Source organism: Pygoscelis adeliae, unplaced genomic scaffold, assembly GCF_000699105.1.
Source record: "Pygoscelis adeliae isolate BGI_AS28 unplaced genomic scaffold, ASM69910v1 Scaffold41, whole genome shotgun sequence".
Lineage (NCBI taxonomy): Eukaryota > Metazoa > Chordata > Aves > Sphenisciformes > Spheniscidae > Pygoscelis > Pygoscelis adeliae.
In genome coordinates this window covers 5,776,262-5,793,004 of record NW_008824373.1, presented here as the reverse complement: position 1 = coordinate 5,793,004, position 16,743 = coordinate 5,776,262, and the positions used below count along the sequence as shown (strand labels likewise).

Below are 16,743 nucleotides of genomic sequence, written 5' to 3'. Positions count from 1 at the left end.
TTATGGCCCATTTGGATGAGTGAGATTCCAGAGACGCAAGACTGCTTCCTCCTACTGTGTCCAGTTTGCCTGTGGGACTCCATTTCTACCTTTCTACCCTCTGTGCATATGGCTAAGGGCCAAGGTAGTTTTAGGTCAAACAAGCATGGAGTGTTTATACATTAACTCTAAGCTTCTGAGCTACTGTTAATCCCAAAGTAACTTTACTGTTGCTGTTGTCTGACATTAGAGGAAATAGTCAAGCTGGTTATTCAGAATCAAAGTAACAAGCTGTCACACAATGAGAAATAAAGTCTCTGGATCAGCAAGGGATGGTTTCAAAAGGGCACATATGTAGCTCATGTGTAGCTAATCAGAAAAAGAGGTACCAGAGCCTCCCATGAAGGGAGGAACATAATATGAGAACTACAAGGACAATGAAGCTAAGGACAAAATTAGTCCTTTCTTCGCCATGATTTTGAGGAGATATTTGTCAATACAAAAGCACAGATTTCAGCCTAGAATATTTTTTAAAACAACTGATTTACAATATAAAATGAAGTACAGCCCTCAGATGAAATGCTGACCTCTTATTTTATTAGCATTACAGGAACCCAGTGTAATGAAGAAAAAAAAAAACCCAACCATTTGTGTGGACAAGCTCCTAAAAAAAAAAAATCTATTTTACAACAGTATAGAAATAATAGCTGCATTTTGGGAATGTACTTCCTGCAGTTTCTTTCACCAGGGACACCTTTTTCCTGTCCCTTTAAACTCTCAATTCCTTCTTTTAGCAGCCACTGTGATAGAGTCTTACCTCTGAATGGCTGGGAAGAATGCGGTGTGAGTAACTCTTTTCAGAAGCTGCCATCAATTCATCTTTAAGGAGAATCCTGAAGGAGCAGTTTGTGAGCTCTCCAGCTGGCATCTTCCTCCAAAGAGATCAATCACATTACCTCCTCGACATGTTCAACTTCAACCAGTCCAGGAAGCAAGAGCCCCAAGTTTGTTTTAAAACCTGTGTCTCCAGCTCAGCAGTCTTGTGAGCCATTGCTATGCCACCTGGCCTGCTCATCAAACTATTTATCATTTCCGTTAATGCTGCCTTTGTGCTGCACAGGAAGAATGCAAGCAAATGCACTTTGCAATAGGCTGAACACATGAACCTTTTTCTGTACAAAAGAACACTAATGCTCTTTTAAAGGCTACTCCTATCTTCAGAATCTCAAAAACTTCAAAAATAATAATATATTGCTTTGTAGAGCTACCAGAATAGTTTCCCTATTTTCAGCAAGTTTTTTCCTCTCACACCTCTCTGCACTCTTCTCCTTCCCTGGCAGCCCCCTGCCCAGTATTTCTGGTTATGTCTCAGAAAAATATCATTGTGTATTGGGCTTTGAAAGGGGTATGGGTAGAAGGGAGGAGAATGCCAGTTTATTGGGCATTGATAGAATGCTTCACATCAACCGGAACAGTTCATTGCTATAAAATGATTCACAGATATTGGACATCCTGAACAGATTACCCATGAACTCTCAAGATTAGTTTTTTCATCCTTGTCCTCTACTTAAAAAACACCTCTAGTGAAAGGATTAAAAAAAAAAAAAAAAAAAAAAAGAAATTGCACTTGCTAGCAGGGCACTTGAACAGTAGGCTGTTCTGTGTTCTTGGGTATAACAGCAAAATACAGAAACACCATTAAGAAAAATACAGAGAAAATAGAGATGAAGGGAAAAGACAGCTTGGTGGACCTTTCTCATTTATTCATACTTAGCCTTTTTACTACATTAAGATCAATTCGCCCAATTCCGGCAGTGTAAAGCACCCTTAAAATTGTCGTCAGTTATATTTAAACCCATTTGAATACAGTACCAATGGTGTGAAGTGTCTTTAACGGAGGAAGAGTTTTAAGATAAGTAATCCAGAAAAATTTATCTTGTTACTGTAAACATAATTAATACAGCTCCTTATTACCAGCTTTAAAGTCCAACATTTTAGCAGTTTTTTTCAGTCTTGCAGTTGAAGCGTTGGAGAGTAATCAGAACACTATGTGTGTATGCGTGTATATGTATATATTACAGATATTACTGCATTAGAGCTTTATGCCACTTGAAATCTGCAATATTAAAAATGCATTACAATTAGTGGAGGTGACATGAAGAAGAGTTCAAAGATATCTAGTGTTATGTTGAATTAAGTTATTTTTCTATTGTTAATCTTGATTCCTACCAGGAAAATGATAGCACTGTCTCAGTAAAAAGAAAGAAAAGTGTCTGGTAACTGACTTTAGCAGTAGTTTTGCCAAAGCAAATTCTATTTAACAAGCCCTTTGTCAAGAAATATAGCTGCTGTGTTTAGAATAACTTCAGCTGAAAATTTTAAAATTAGATTCATTAGGGCAAGCCAAGATACACTAGTCACCCATGATAATAACAGTATTTGCCAGAATGAACTCTGGAGGTCTATTTGGATGACAAAATTTCCTTCTGGAGGAAAAAGTGTAGATGTATAGAAGCTCTATAATGTCAAGTTACCTGTAACTATGTACTTATCTCCTTATCAAAGCATACAGTAGTGACCTACTGCCCCCAACTCTTCTTCAGAGATACAGAACTCCTGTTTATAAATCATAGTTAGACTATGTTGACATGTTCTATCATGTCTTGATTAATTCATTCCAAGATTCACTCTCCCCATATGTGGCCTTTCAGCTATACAAACACACTTAAAGAAGGTACAGTTCTTCAAAACCAGCAGTTTATGTTGTTAGAAAAAATAATTTGATGAGCAAGTTGGTTTTGGGTTTTTTTTTGCGGGAAAAGGGTTGTTGTTTTGAGGAAATATATTTCTTTTGACAATATCACTAAAAAAAGTTTTAGTCACGCAGAAAAGCCAGTTCTGGGTCACCAAGTATGAGAGGACAAATAGAAGTTACATTATTTCCAACTGAATATATTTTTCAAAAACTCTCTCTTGGATGGTAGCCATGCCAGTAATCAGAGAAAACTTTTCAGTTTAGGTAGTTAGTTCTCTCCTGGCATTTCTTTTCCCAAATCAGCATCTTCCATAGTGCTTACTGTCTGGACTGGACTGAGACTAAATCTTCTGCTCCAGATACAAAACTTCAACATACAATAATGGTACTGATGCCAGCAATCCATCTACTGACTTAATTGTCTGCTGAAACAAGATTTCTAGGGATAAGAACTATGCCTCTTGCTAAACTACTCCATAATTTTGGTTATGATACAGTCTCCCAACATTCAGCTTGCCCTCATGCCGACATATTGAAGTGTGTCCTATTCTGTGTCACACACAGCTGGACATTTATCAAGACAATAAGATAGTTTTCATGAGCTCCAAAGCTCAATATTTAGAAGCATACAACAGAAATATTTTAGATGTTTATTTTCATTTTAAAGGCTCTACAGTTTCCTTTATTAAAAATAAACTAATTCAAAGATGAATTGTGCATGGGAAGGGGGGACATATTTGAATGTCTTTGGTTCCAAAATTTGACCTGATCTTTAAAGGTTCAGTGTTAGAGAGCTAATACCTGATTTGCCTTCACATCCACACTTTTGGAGTCAACTGCATGCTCAGGTATAGTAATTAGTGCCTTCTGGACACATTTGGAGAGAAAGTCCAGACCCCAAACTTCAGGTGATCCTTACTTTGTATGTGGAAGGATGGACCTGACTCAAGACCTTTAACCTTTATCTCCAGCACTTTTACCCATTTTTGGTCAATGTCAGCTCAACAAACAGAGGCTACTTTTCTGGAGAACCTAGGATCAGCTGTGATCATACAAATGGTATGAGTATGTGTCAACAGGCTGAGGGGACTTCTTTCACTCCTTGACCTGCACTTCCACAAAATGATGCTGATATAACCAATGGTGTACTTCAGAAGGACTTGGAGCATAGTGATACTAATATCTGAGAAAAATGTTCCTTTCTAAAACAAAAAATAGGCAGAACTGTGTTTTTAACTAGACATGTGTGTGCATGTATGTGTATGTATATGTATTTGAAATACAAACCTCATTATTATGAAAGATCTAAAAGTGTCTAGACTAAAGACAGAAAAAAACTTTCTTTTAGACTAAAAAAAAATTTTGTTTTGAAACAATTACTTAGTACAGGAAAGCAGAAGTGTTTAAAATTATATTCATAATTACTTTGAAGTTGAGATTATGAAAATGCCACGTATAGGAGAGACTAGCCTTAGGGTTAAAAATCACTGAACAAGAAAACCAGGGATCCAGGTTTAACTCCACAGTCGGATTTCCATTCTGATACTGTGCATACTACTTAATTTTTCTGTGTCTTGGGTCTTAGCATCTGAATGTTAAATCCATTTTACTGCTGTTTCAGCATAACCAGCTGTAATTGAAGTGCAAGGCAATAATCAGCTTTATTGTTTTCCTTAAATATGCTAAGTGAGCACGTCAGAGCACGGGTGTGAACATCTTTTATAGCTAGTTTCAAATAGCCAACCCCAATTCAGCCTATTTCCAGTAACAATTCTTTTCTAATAATGGCTTTTCAGCACTGCAGTGAAAAAAGCCCTCTGCCCCATCCCACACAGTTCCACAAGAGGGAATCAATGTGCTGCTTAAGTTCAGAAAAGGCCTTCAGTTCATGGAAAGGTTTTGATCTTGAAGACCACCATAACAAGATGAAGAAGATAAGTTTTTTCATACCACCTGAGTACTTATCTGCTGCAGCATACAGCAGCTAGAAAAAAAAAAAAACATGTCCATTCCTTCCCTCACCTCTGCACCTAGTGTGTGAAAATATAAGAAAAAAAAATTTACTATAATTGAAGAAAACGTTGAAAATTAAGAAAATATTAAGCCTTTTATATTAGATTTGCCATGTTTTTCTAGTCTCCAGCACCATGTGACATTCCTTTACATATGTGGCTCTATTATGATATGCCTGATTTGAAATACTGCTATTATTCAGTTTTCTGAACATGTTTTTTGAACATTGTCAGAAAGCTTTCTCTTTAATTCAGTGTGATGATGGTGACAGCAATGACAATTAACAGTCCTGGGCATTTCAAAAGAAGTCTTGTGATACTGTGAAGTATGATCTCTCAGGTGGCTGACATCTATGAGCAGTGCAGTTTAATGAGGGTGAAGAGGAAAAAAGAGATCTACTACAGTCAAAGGACAAAACAGCTTTTGTCAAAGCTGTCAGAATCAATGACAAAAGAAGCAGTAGAACAAGTTAGCAATTTCTAGCCATACCATAGAAGTATCACTATTGTATCAAGCTATACAAAACTAAATAAAAAATAATATCTACTAGAAATCAAAATGGACTTGGTTGGAAAAGAATCCTAAATGAACATTCTAAACTGGAATTTACACTAGGTAAGCACATTTGTTCTTGGAAACAAAAGCAGTTATGTTTTTGCTAAAAAATTGGTAAGAGTGCAAGAGAGGAAAAATCTGGAATTGAAGCTAAAATGTTTTAAGACGGGAATATTTGAGCTGAGACTGATGTAGAGCAATTCACAAAGGGGTTGACTTCTCAAGTGCATTTCACAGTGTTCCTCCAACCAGAGAACAAAATATGTAATACTGAAGTAGGAGTAAAAGCGTAATTAAGTTTGGATAAATCTGAGTTTAAATTTATGCCCCATGCAAAATGTGATACTGATTATGTCTCCATTTTCCTGTTTTCATTTTTCACTCAAATAGTTTTCCCATCACATTTTTCTGTATTTGAAAATAGTGAATAAAATTTTCCAGTCTACATGAAAGAAAGAATTATTTTAATCATAAGTTCCCTAGACAATTTTCTGTAAGATTTAAATTCTTAAGTTTATTCAAACCCACAAAAGCAAAACAATTTAAAGTACCATTTCATAGAATCATAGAATCATAGAATCATTAAGGTTGGAAGAGACCTCCAAGATCATCGAGTCCAACCATCAACCCAACACCACCATGCCTACTAAACCATGTCCCTAACCGCCTCATCTACCCGTCTTTTAAATACTTCCAGGGATGGGGACTCAACCACTTCCCTGGGCAGCCTGTTCCAATGCTTGATAACCCTTTTAGTGAAAAAATTTTTCCTCACATCCAATCTAAACCTCCCCGGGCGCAACTTGAGGCCATTTCCTCTCGTCCTTTCGCCAGTTACTTGGGAGAAGAGACCAACACCCACCTCTCTACAGCCTCCTTTCAGGTAGTTGTAGAGCACAATAAGGTCTCCCCTGAGCCTCCTTTTCTCCAGGCTAAACAAACCTAGCTCCCTCAGCCGCTCCTCAGAAGACTTGTTCTCCAGACCCCTCACCAGTCTCGTTGCCCTTCTCTGGACACGCTCCAGCACCTCAACATCCTTCTTGTAGTGAGGGGCCCAAAACTGAACACAGTATTCGAGGTGCGGCCGCACCAGTGCTGAGTACAGGGGCACTATCACTTCCCTGCTCCTGCTGGCCACACTATTTCTGATACAGGCCAGGATGCCGTTGGCCTTCTTGGCCGCCTGGGCACACTGTCGGCTCATGTTCAGCCGGCTGTCGACCAACACCCCCAGTTTGTAAAGTAAGACTGATCTTATTGATGAGAAACAGAAAACTGGTTAAGGAAATACTAGGTTATTCATACTTAAGTATTTTTTCATCCATGTCTTTCACCACCTGTTATGCTTACTCAAATCCTACAAGCATATCACTAAAACTGTCCCTGAAGTTACCCAGCAGATCAACACTGCCGCCCAACTTGGTGTCGTCTGCAAACTTACTGAGGGTGCACTTGATCCCCTCGTCCAGATTGTTGATAAAGATATTGAACAGAACTGGCCCCAGTACTGAGCCCTGGGGAACACCGCTCGTGACCGGCCAAAATTTGGAACTTGTTCATTGTTAATGCAATAATTTCTGGAAATATTACCTCCACTTCTGTTCCTTAGGCTTAGAGAAAAATACTATGAAGTACCTTATAGGTTTATTTTATTTTTATTTTAAACCTATAGTTTTCTTTTTATAATACTGTGTCTTGTTGCAGTAAATAGAAATTCAATTCTTGGCCAAAACGGGGGGTGGGGGTAGGGGTTGGGGGGGTGCTGTGGTGCATGTTTTCCTGAAAGATGGGCTGGACTTATGCATTTAACTTGATGACATTTATTTTTCTTTTCAAGAAATTAATTAAAATCTCTATAGAATTATTCTCAAAGAACAACTACAGGTCCATTTACCAACAATAATAACAGAATTTAACTGCTTTCTCTTCAGACAGCTAGCTAAAGTAATTCTTATCTTCCAAACTGCAAAAAGACCAAAAAGGTTTGAAAATGAAATTTTAACTTCACATCTTCCTTACCGCTGGTATTTTCATATAGCACCTGAAAAATATTTCTGAACTTTACTGAACAAATGGTACAATACCTTTCTTAGAAAAGGAGTACACCAAACTAAATAACCAGCTACATCTAAATACCACAATTAGGTTTAGCACATAACTACTAATTGTATTTTCACTTGAAATTACTGTGCACAGCACTTGAAACTCTCTGTACCTAAAAGATGCTATGCAATATGTAATCAGTAGGGAAGATATTTCTTCATTCTCCAAAAATAGATCAAAATTATTAGTGCTATATAATTATTACAATTCTATCAAATCTGAGTTTTAATAAACTCAGGAAGGCTTAAAATCTATTGTCTTTAATAAGAAGATTCAATAAAAGTGTGGATGTTTTTACAAACACTGCAACCTCTGTCTGACTTGGTGACTGAACAGATGTGGAACAGAACTGCATGCCATTCCAGCTGGTATGCATGGGAACCTCAAGTCTGCTTTGTTCTCCATGGCAAATATAACCCTCCTTTAGATATTCATTCTATTCATTCCATTAAATAACACAGAATAACTGATTATTAACTGATAATGCACGAATTTGAAATGCACAAAAATATTGTCAGGATGCTGTGCTAAGCTATCCCATCCCACTCTGTATCTTTGATAAGGTTTATATACAAGTTCATTTATTTGCAGAGAGGATACCCACCCAGCCCTTCAAGAACAACCAGTACTGTGAATTCTGCATCTGCTTCATAGAACCAGAATAAATGCTAGTTAAAATTACACAAGTCAGAACAGTATAAATATACAAAAATACACACAGGTATAGTTTTCATCTAACTGACATCTAATATAAATCCAATCTGAGGAATCACTATCAATGGAATAACTTAATTGTAGTTTATAATTTAGTATTTCTGCACATTCTATAGAGACATTAGTCAGCGTCAGTGGTAGGGAATAGTCGTGACAGTGACCTTAAGGTCACCATTACCTGTCTTTTCTGTTTTGTCTAACAAAAGCAAAAGCAGTACGAAGACACTGCTATTAAAAAAAAAAAAACCCAAACCACAACCCAGGAAAAAAAATAAAAAAAAACTAAACCAAAAACATCAAACCTCATGGGACAGAGTTTCCACAGCCTTTCGAGGATACCTGTTATTTCATTCTAACCTAAATGATCCTAGCTAAATCCTTTCTGCTACAATTTTAAACATGTCTCTAACTATGCCATTTAACATAGAGGATAGTTTATTTGTTTCCTTTTGCAAGACGTTTTTTCCACTTCCCCTAGACTAAACCAACACTCTTTTAGTCTCTCCTCCCAGGTCATATTTTCCTAAGCCTCTGATCTGAAGAACCCTCATCTTTCTTGAGATCTGCTGCAAAGAGCAAAGTAATATGGTGTGATGCCTTTCTTATGCAGATTAAATTGGAATTACCTGGGAATTTCTTACACATGAAATTCCAGGTCATACATCTGAGTACAATGTTATGCTTGCTTTCTCATAATGCCATTGTTGGCTTATCCACAACGACCACATCTTAAAATTGGTAGATAACTATTAAAATACTTTAACACATCATATTTTCTATAGTATTGTAACTTCTGAGCTTATCGCCTGCATATGTAATTTGTATACTCTTCATACCAGAAAATGAACCTTCTAAGTATATCTTTTCAGTTTTGCAATAAGCTGTAACCAATCTATTTATGTCTTATTGCTCTTTTTTACATCCGTTGACAACAGTTGCATAAGGAACCTATTTCTCTAATTTGCATATAAGAATGTCACCTTGAACAGTATGACTTTCTTAACTCAATATTTATCACATCTACTGCATTTTCCTTACCCACAAGGCACACTGACCTGTCGAAGGAGGAAGTTTTACATTATTTGCTCTTGATAAAGCAAACTTGACAATTTAGATGTTAAGTGAATGTAAGGAACCAGGATAAATGTACTTCAAAATTTGGACAAATATCTAAGTTGGGAGAAATCTGAGCTTGTCTACCTTTTCCAGACTTCTAGAACTTCGCTTATCATCCATGAGTTCTCAAAAGGTAATTATTAACAGACCTAAGATTACTTCATTTTAAAGTTTTTCAAAAATCTCTTACTCAAGTGAGTTGAAAACTTAAGTCCCTTGACAACTGTTGTTTTGTTTTATTCAATTTCATTATTATTTAAGAAATCATCAACTGAACTGAATCTTCTTTGTATAAGACTCCAATTCATTTTGTTGGCAGAAATTCCAGTTTTAAAGACATTCACTTTCTTGAATTCTATTCAGTATATTTTGCTGGTTTGCACTTCCCTAATAATAAACCATTATTTTCCATTCGTGAGCATTGATTCACTATCAGAAATATCACAACAGCTCATACGTAGGCATTCAGTGTTTTCAGTATTAAAAAAGTCAACATACATTATAACGTTTTTCTAAGAATGTTGTAACAACTGTGTCCTTCTATACTCCTTTTCCCAGTAAACACCTAGTTTGAGATATTTGTTGATATTAAAACCTTGCCTTTGGTTAGTTTTGTTAGATGATTATAAAAAGGATGGGAAGAAAAAGCCTTGTCCACTTAATTTTCATGGTTTAGTGGTTTGGGTTAGTTCTTGATCTACAGCAATGCAAATTACAATAACAATACTCCTTCATGCTTTTTATAATTACACTGTTGCTCCCAGCAGATGTCTCCTACAGTATTGTGGACCGAGCACCCCAGATTATCTTTAAGAAATCTCTCCCTATTTCTGCCTGTCATCTATTCTTGAAGAAACTTTACCCTGCTATATCAAAATTTCAAACCTGAAATATATTCTACTGCATGCCAGCCATGTCAGTTTGTATCTTTCTGTTATAGATCACCAAGATTGAAGTCTTGTCTTCTGAACACAGGTGAATTGCACTGTTATTGTATCAGTTGTCAAACGTTCAAATACAACATTCTCAACTCATTGTATTCCTTCTCTCTCATTCTGCTAAGAATAGACCTTAGTTATACAGATGTGTTTATAAAGGAGAACAGCTTTTCACATAAATTGTGATGTTGCTTAATTCATTTACAGAAAAACAGAGATGAGCCAAAAACAGGTCTGATCAGCACAAAAACCAAAAAGCCTGTTCTCTAAAGTTTCTTGAACACCTTTTCTCATCTTTATAGTGCACTATGTATATTCTCCTTAAAGAGAAATTTTCTCCCTAGCCAAGATTTACTTTGAATCACTTACAAGCTTTTTTTCATTAATCCTTTAGCAATGTTGCCCACCTGCCATCACCCCACATCCATTTTACCCCCCAAGATATTTAATTCCCCTTAGTGTAAAGTTATATTAACTGCAAAGGTGAGTATCCTTTTTTATTAGTAGTACGGGGAAAAAAGAAGGCAAAAAAACCCACACACACAACAAACCACAAGATGTAAGATATCTGGAAATAAGATATGTGAAATATAGAATAGAATAGTTCAGTTGGAAGGGACCTACAACGATCATCTAGTCCAACTGCCTGACCAGTTCAGGGCTCACCAAAAGTTAAAGCATGTTGTTAAGGGCATTGTCCAAATGCCTCTTAAACACTGAGAAGCTTGGAGCATTGAGAACCTCTCTAGGAAGCCTGTTCCAGTGTTTGACCACCCTCTCGGTAAAGAAATGATTCCTAATGTCAGTCTAAACCTCCCCTGGCACAGCTTTGAGCCATTCCCACATGTCCTGTCACTGGATACCAGAGAGAAGACATCATCACTTCCCTCTCCACTTCCCCTCCTCAGGAAGCTGTAGAAAGCCATAAGGTCACCCCTCAGCCTCCTTTTCTCCAAACTAGCCAAACCCAGTGTCTTCAGCTGCTCCTCATAGGGCATCATGCCTTCCAGCCCTTTCACCAGCTTTATTGCCCTACTCTGGACACATTCAAGTACCTAGACATTCTTTTTAAATTGGGGGGCCCAGAACTGCACACAATACTCAAGGTGAGGCCACAACAATGCTAAATACAGCGGGAATAAGATAATGTGAATTTTAATACTGGTCCCAAGAAAGAAACTGTAGTTTTATCTACAAATCAATGCAACCCGTATACTACAGTAAAAATATCAACAAAATGGCATCTTTCTTTTTCCTTCATTTGCATTAAAGCGCAGGATTCAATACTGAAGACCAACACAAAACATTTTTATTTCTGAAGTCATTTTTTCCAGCTTTTACTTCAGCTTCTGTTCATAGATGCAACAGATTTTTGGTGTTTATACTCATTCACCCAAGACCAAAACAAATGTTAATTAAGAAAAAAACCCAGAACCCTGTTTATATCAACTTGATCTGCATAAAGCATTAGTTGGCAATACAAGTGCCACTATAATTTAAAGGCCCCAGCATCTAACTGTTCATGTATTCTTTGTTTTTGAATTCTTTGAGATTCACAAATTATTTAGAATTTATCTAGTCTGTTTTCTTTAGCACAGAGATTAGAATATGTGCTTGAAATTAAGTTACTGTTTTGAGACCAATTAAAACCATTAGGACATGCAGCTGATGAACATACTGCCATTTTTCCACTTTTCTTTCTTAAAGACAATTAACTGTAGCAAATCTGTAAATCTGAAAGGACTTAATTAGTATCCAGGGACAGTTTAGTGATATTTAATTAACAAAGAGAACATAAATTACTTTAAGGAAAAAAACCCAAAACTAACCAACCTCTCATTACATCCTGCTAGGGTTTTTTTTAATGGGAAACTCTAGTTAAAAGGAATATACTTTGCCTTTTAGAATGATCACAGGAAGCAATACTTATCATCAGACGAGCAAGAAAAGTGTTCTACAGCCTCATTCCAATTTTTTGTCTGTACAACAGATGGACTACATTAAAAAAAAAAAGTCTTGAGAGCTAAAATAAAGGGAGAAACTAAATCATAGAAGGAAGCAGAATATAGCTATTATTTAATGCAAAAAAGTCAGGTGCAGGGGTACTCAAACACAGATACACAGAGAAAGAACTCACACATTTTTCTCTCCCCTGAAAGAGCAGACTCATCTACCTACTGTCACAATACCTCCTCCATAAAATAATACCAGGGCAGAAGGCTTTATTATAATATTAAAACCTTTTCCCGTTCTATGTTCATTTTTATTTCTGTTACTTTATCCCCACTGTAACAGACTGCATCTCATCTTACTGAGACAAGATAGAATTAACCTTTGTAGTTTATTCATCTACTTCATCCTATTTGTAGTCTTGACTCTTCCTTATCACGCTGTATTCAACCTGATCTTTGCTCTCACCAGTGTTATTGATCATATCCCTTTAGAAGCATCTCTGTCCCTATTTCAGCATGACACAACCTCCATTTTCTCCCATGCCAACCTATGCTGCTTTCCTCATTACAGGCTCCTGAACACGTGAGGCAGGTCTGATCAGCACAAAAACCAACCCAGTATTCTGAGGTCCAGACTGACGTGAGGAGCAATAGCCAGACTCTGTAGATTAATCTTCTCTGACTTAGCCATTTCTGCATCATAAAGCTGGGGAGGCTTGGGGACAGGGTCTAGGTGCTACCCATAGTGCATGAAAAGCAACTTCTTTATGTCTTTTCTCAGATTAGTAGCAAGATGTACAGCTATTCCTCCACAGAGAATACAGGGAGAATACTTCAATGAGGGAGACAACCCAGTAATGGCTTTTCTTTGTGGTACTTTTAGACGTGCAGATGTTCATTATTGCGAAGGGAGTTTGGGATTCCAAATTTCTCTCTTATTTCAAACTGGGCTCTAAACATGGACTGACTTCCTCTTTACCACCTTCATACCACACAATCTCAGATCAAATTGGATCCAGAACAAACACAAGTGGTGGCAGTCTATTTTGCACATCTCATCATATGGATGTTGTGAAGGCAGCTACAGTAAGGATTGAAAGGCACACAAAAACACTATGGAAGACTGTGTCTACACTTATGTAGAGTGCCTCACTTAGCATCAGGAAAATGCTCTGCTATCTATTAGAGTCACATAACTGGCTTTCCTTCCTATAAGATAGGAGCAGGGGGGATTACATACAATCGGACACAATGGTGCTGTCAGGAAGCAGCTGAAGTGTGTGCTTGAAGTATCGGTTTCCAGTGCATTCCTGGGAATGACATTAGAGATAACATGGGCTTTTACTGACTGCAGAGTGTCAAATAACCACACAGCTTTTTCCATTTGTGTTTACTCAAGAAGACATATCCCTTACTGAAGGAATGAAGAACATGGACACAGCTGTTATTAGAATGCTTTGAAGTGGGTGAGGTATCTTTCCTTTATTAGAGAAGTAGAACTTTAACAATTCCTTAGAGAATTCATAAAACTGAGCCCTAACAATTAAGATATAAAGACATTTTTGAAAATTAAAAAAAAAAAAAAATCATACTTTCCCTCAGAATGGACCTACAATCTTCCAGGATTTTGGCATATGGGCAACTCCCCATAATTTATCTTGCGATGAATCCAGACATAGTTTATGCATGTTTTCTACCTTTTCTTCCTGTCTATAATAAAAGTATCGTCTCCCCTTGTATCCATGTTTATAAAGTAATAATAGAAATACATAAAGTAAATCTGTCCCCCAAAAATATTAGTTTTAGCAATTAAAAAAAAATTGTCACTGTAACTGCTATATCAACATATGATTGTCTTGACCAGGGTGTACTTTTGGGAATTGTCCATTCAGATAAAGGAAATTCATAACACTAAAATTATAAAATAAGGCATACATTATCATCCTAAACAACTTTTCAGTAAAGGAGAGTAAAATGTGGGTGATTAAAAAAGAAACAGAGTAAGGGGAAATAAGAATGATATCCATCTTACATTAAGGAATCACTGACCAAATTGAAGAAACATATAAACAGTGATGAATGTTTTGTCTTTGTTGTCTTCATTTTAATGGATTTGAAATTAAGTCTTAAGTGGCACAAGGAGCTTTACAACACAGTTTCTAAATATTAGCTGAAACTATCATATTCAGCTTCAGCCCTAGGTTCACAACTGAATATTTATCTTATCCCATAACAGGAGATAACCTCTTCCTCAGCTGAAGTAACTACTTCCTTTCAAAAGTTTCCTCTTGCCCCACCCCTTGCCTCAAAAAACACCAGTTTGCAGTTGAGCTCTAACAAGATTTAAACTCTGCTTCTTTAAGACTAACTGTTTCTCATAGCTAAGAGTTGTTCCTGTATGTACTTCAAAGGCAAGTGATGCTGTGGACTTCCCAGCATTGTGTCCTGCTTTTGAAGTCTTTGAATTATCCATAGGAGATGCTACTAACAAAGAGAAACTGACAGTCTTTTAAAAGTACAATTTACATTTATGTACAGCAAATGCCACAAAAAGAGAGAGGATTACCTTTTTAAAACTGATTCTTTTTTCTGTCTCTTCAGACAGCAACAGATTTCAAGAAAAAAATATGTTGTAGCTGGGGTTACTGTTTATCAGCACGAACAACCAGTATCATAATATGAAGAGTCTAGCCACTCCAGAAAGAAATATAAATTTAAAGTGAATATTTCCTGAAATAATTCTTTATGCATTTTAAATAAACTAAATACCTGAATCTCCTTATTCATTGTCAAATTTATTCAAAAATTTATTTTAAAAGAGCTCATGTTCTTTTTTTCTCTTAAATATTTACAGTAGTCACAGCTAGATCAAGTAGATCACAACACACACAAGAAACACTTCTTTTCCATCTTCATTCCTATTTCTATTTACATCCTGACTTCAAAACATACTTTATGAAAAGATCAGGTCTAGCATAACTGTTAACAACATATCTCTTTCAGAAAACATGGAATTTAGAGAGCCCATTAAACATGAAATATTTCTTGTGTTTTTTTTTTTTTTTGTGAAAGGGGAGAAAATTACGTGAAAATATTAAGCAAAGCAGTTTCAAAGTGTTAAAACATCTTGACTTTATAACTGAAAGGCCTGTTTTAAAAGGTAACCTGTTTATTGTAAAAATAGTTAGTCTCCAAACAATTTAAATCAAAGTGAAATATTTCCAATTTATGTAAACCTAAGTCTATAACTGTTTCACTGAACCACTTTTTCAATCATAATTTCATTAAAATTTGAGGCTTTTTTCACTTCCTGTCCTATTTCAAAACAATAATACAAAAAATATCAAAAAACATTAATAAACAAGCTACATATTTCTTGCCTTAAGTCTGTAAAGATAAACTTGAAATCAGAAGTTTGACTACCTGATGCTTTTGGTGACATCAGCCAACAAACTTTTAGGGAGGCAGCCTCTTAACTTCATTGCCTTGCATTTTTTTAAAAGGCATGAAGAAAAAAATCAGTTATAAATAATTTTATGCACTGCCATCTCTGTTCCCTTCTTACCTTTTGATAGCTATACATACATCTTATTTGAACTTAAATAGTAAGCAGGCATCCTGTCCTGCTGTAACTGCTGTTTATCTGGCAGTTAGTCTTCACTACAGGTAGCCTCACGTGTAACACATGTTGTTCCTTGATCTTAATTTTTTATTTCAGATTTAGATAGGTAGTACATTATGTAACAAGGGTATCAACAATCTTCCAGTTCACTGAACCATGAGAAGGGTTTGAGGCTCACCATGCTCTTTTCTTGCCAATGACAGTTCAACCAGTATGAAAGAAGTTAGCAACATTTCCAAGAAGATTAAATATATCTCGTTTGGCTAAGTACCTTCCTTGTATCTTCCATTACAGTCAGGTTTTCCTCTTACCAAGGTCTTAGTTCTGACCACCACTAAATAGACCTCAAATCAAACTTAAGTTTTTTAAGCATTTTTCAAAGATATCACTGCCAAAGCAAAACAAATTTTAGGGTGAGGTAAGGGAAAGGCAGCAAACTAGTATATTTCTGCTGGAAAGTCAGGAGTTCATTTTTAACTCATGTAAGTCATCTGCAAAACAAGCCTCCTAACTTCCTTTGGTTTCAATTCGTAGCAGCTAAAACCAGGGCTCCTTTTGCAATTCTCTCTGAAAAAGCAGATACTGAAATTCCAAACAAATATGGCACCTGTTTTCTAACTTAACTAATGCCAGAAGCAGCACTAGAATTTAGGTCTTCTATTTCACCGGGCATACTAGTACATTTTTCAAGTTACCATATTTTTCATCAAAATTTAAGTTTTAAATAAAATGAAAAGACATAGCTGCTAGCAACTCTTAAGACACTGCAGAAAACACAAATAGAGCGTGACTGATTTATTGACAGCTGTGAGCTCAAACACACAAATTCAGCAACTGAAGCATACTTAAGAGAATACTTATGCTAATAAATCCATATTATTTGTTATACACTATCTTGCCAATAGAAATTCTTATAATTTAGTTAAGGTTTCTTAAATTAAGAAATATGAATAGTGACACCCCTCCTCCCTCTCTTTGTACATGTGAATATATCTG

General features: G+C 36.2%; 1 protein-coding gene across 1 annotated transcript in view; it reads right to left on the bottom strand.

Moving 5' to 3' along the window:
* Window positions 1–16,743, bottom strand: part of GRIK2 (glutamate receptor, ionotropic, kainate 2) — a 446,885-nt gene that overhangs the window by 288,130 nt on the left and 142,012 nt on the right. The window lies entirely within an intron of this gene.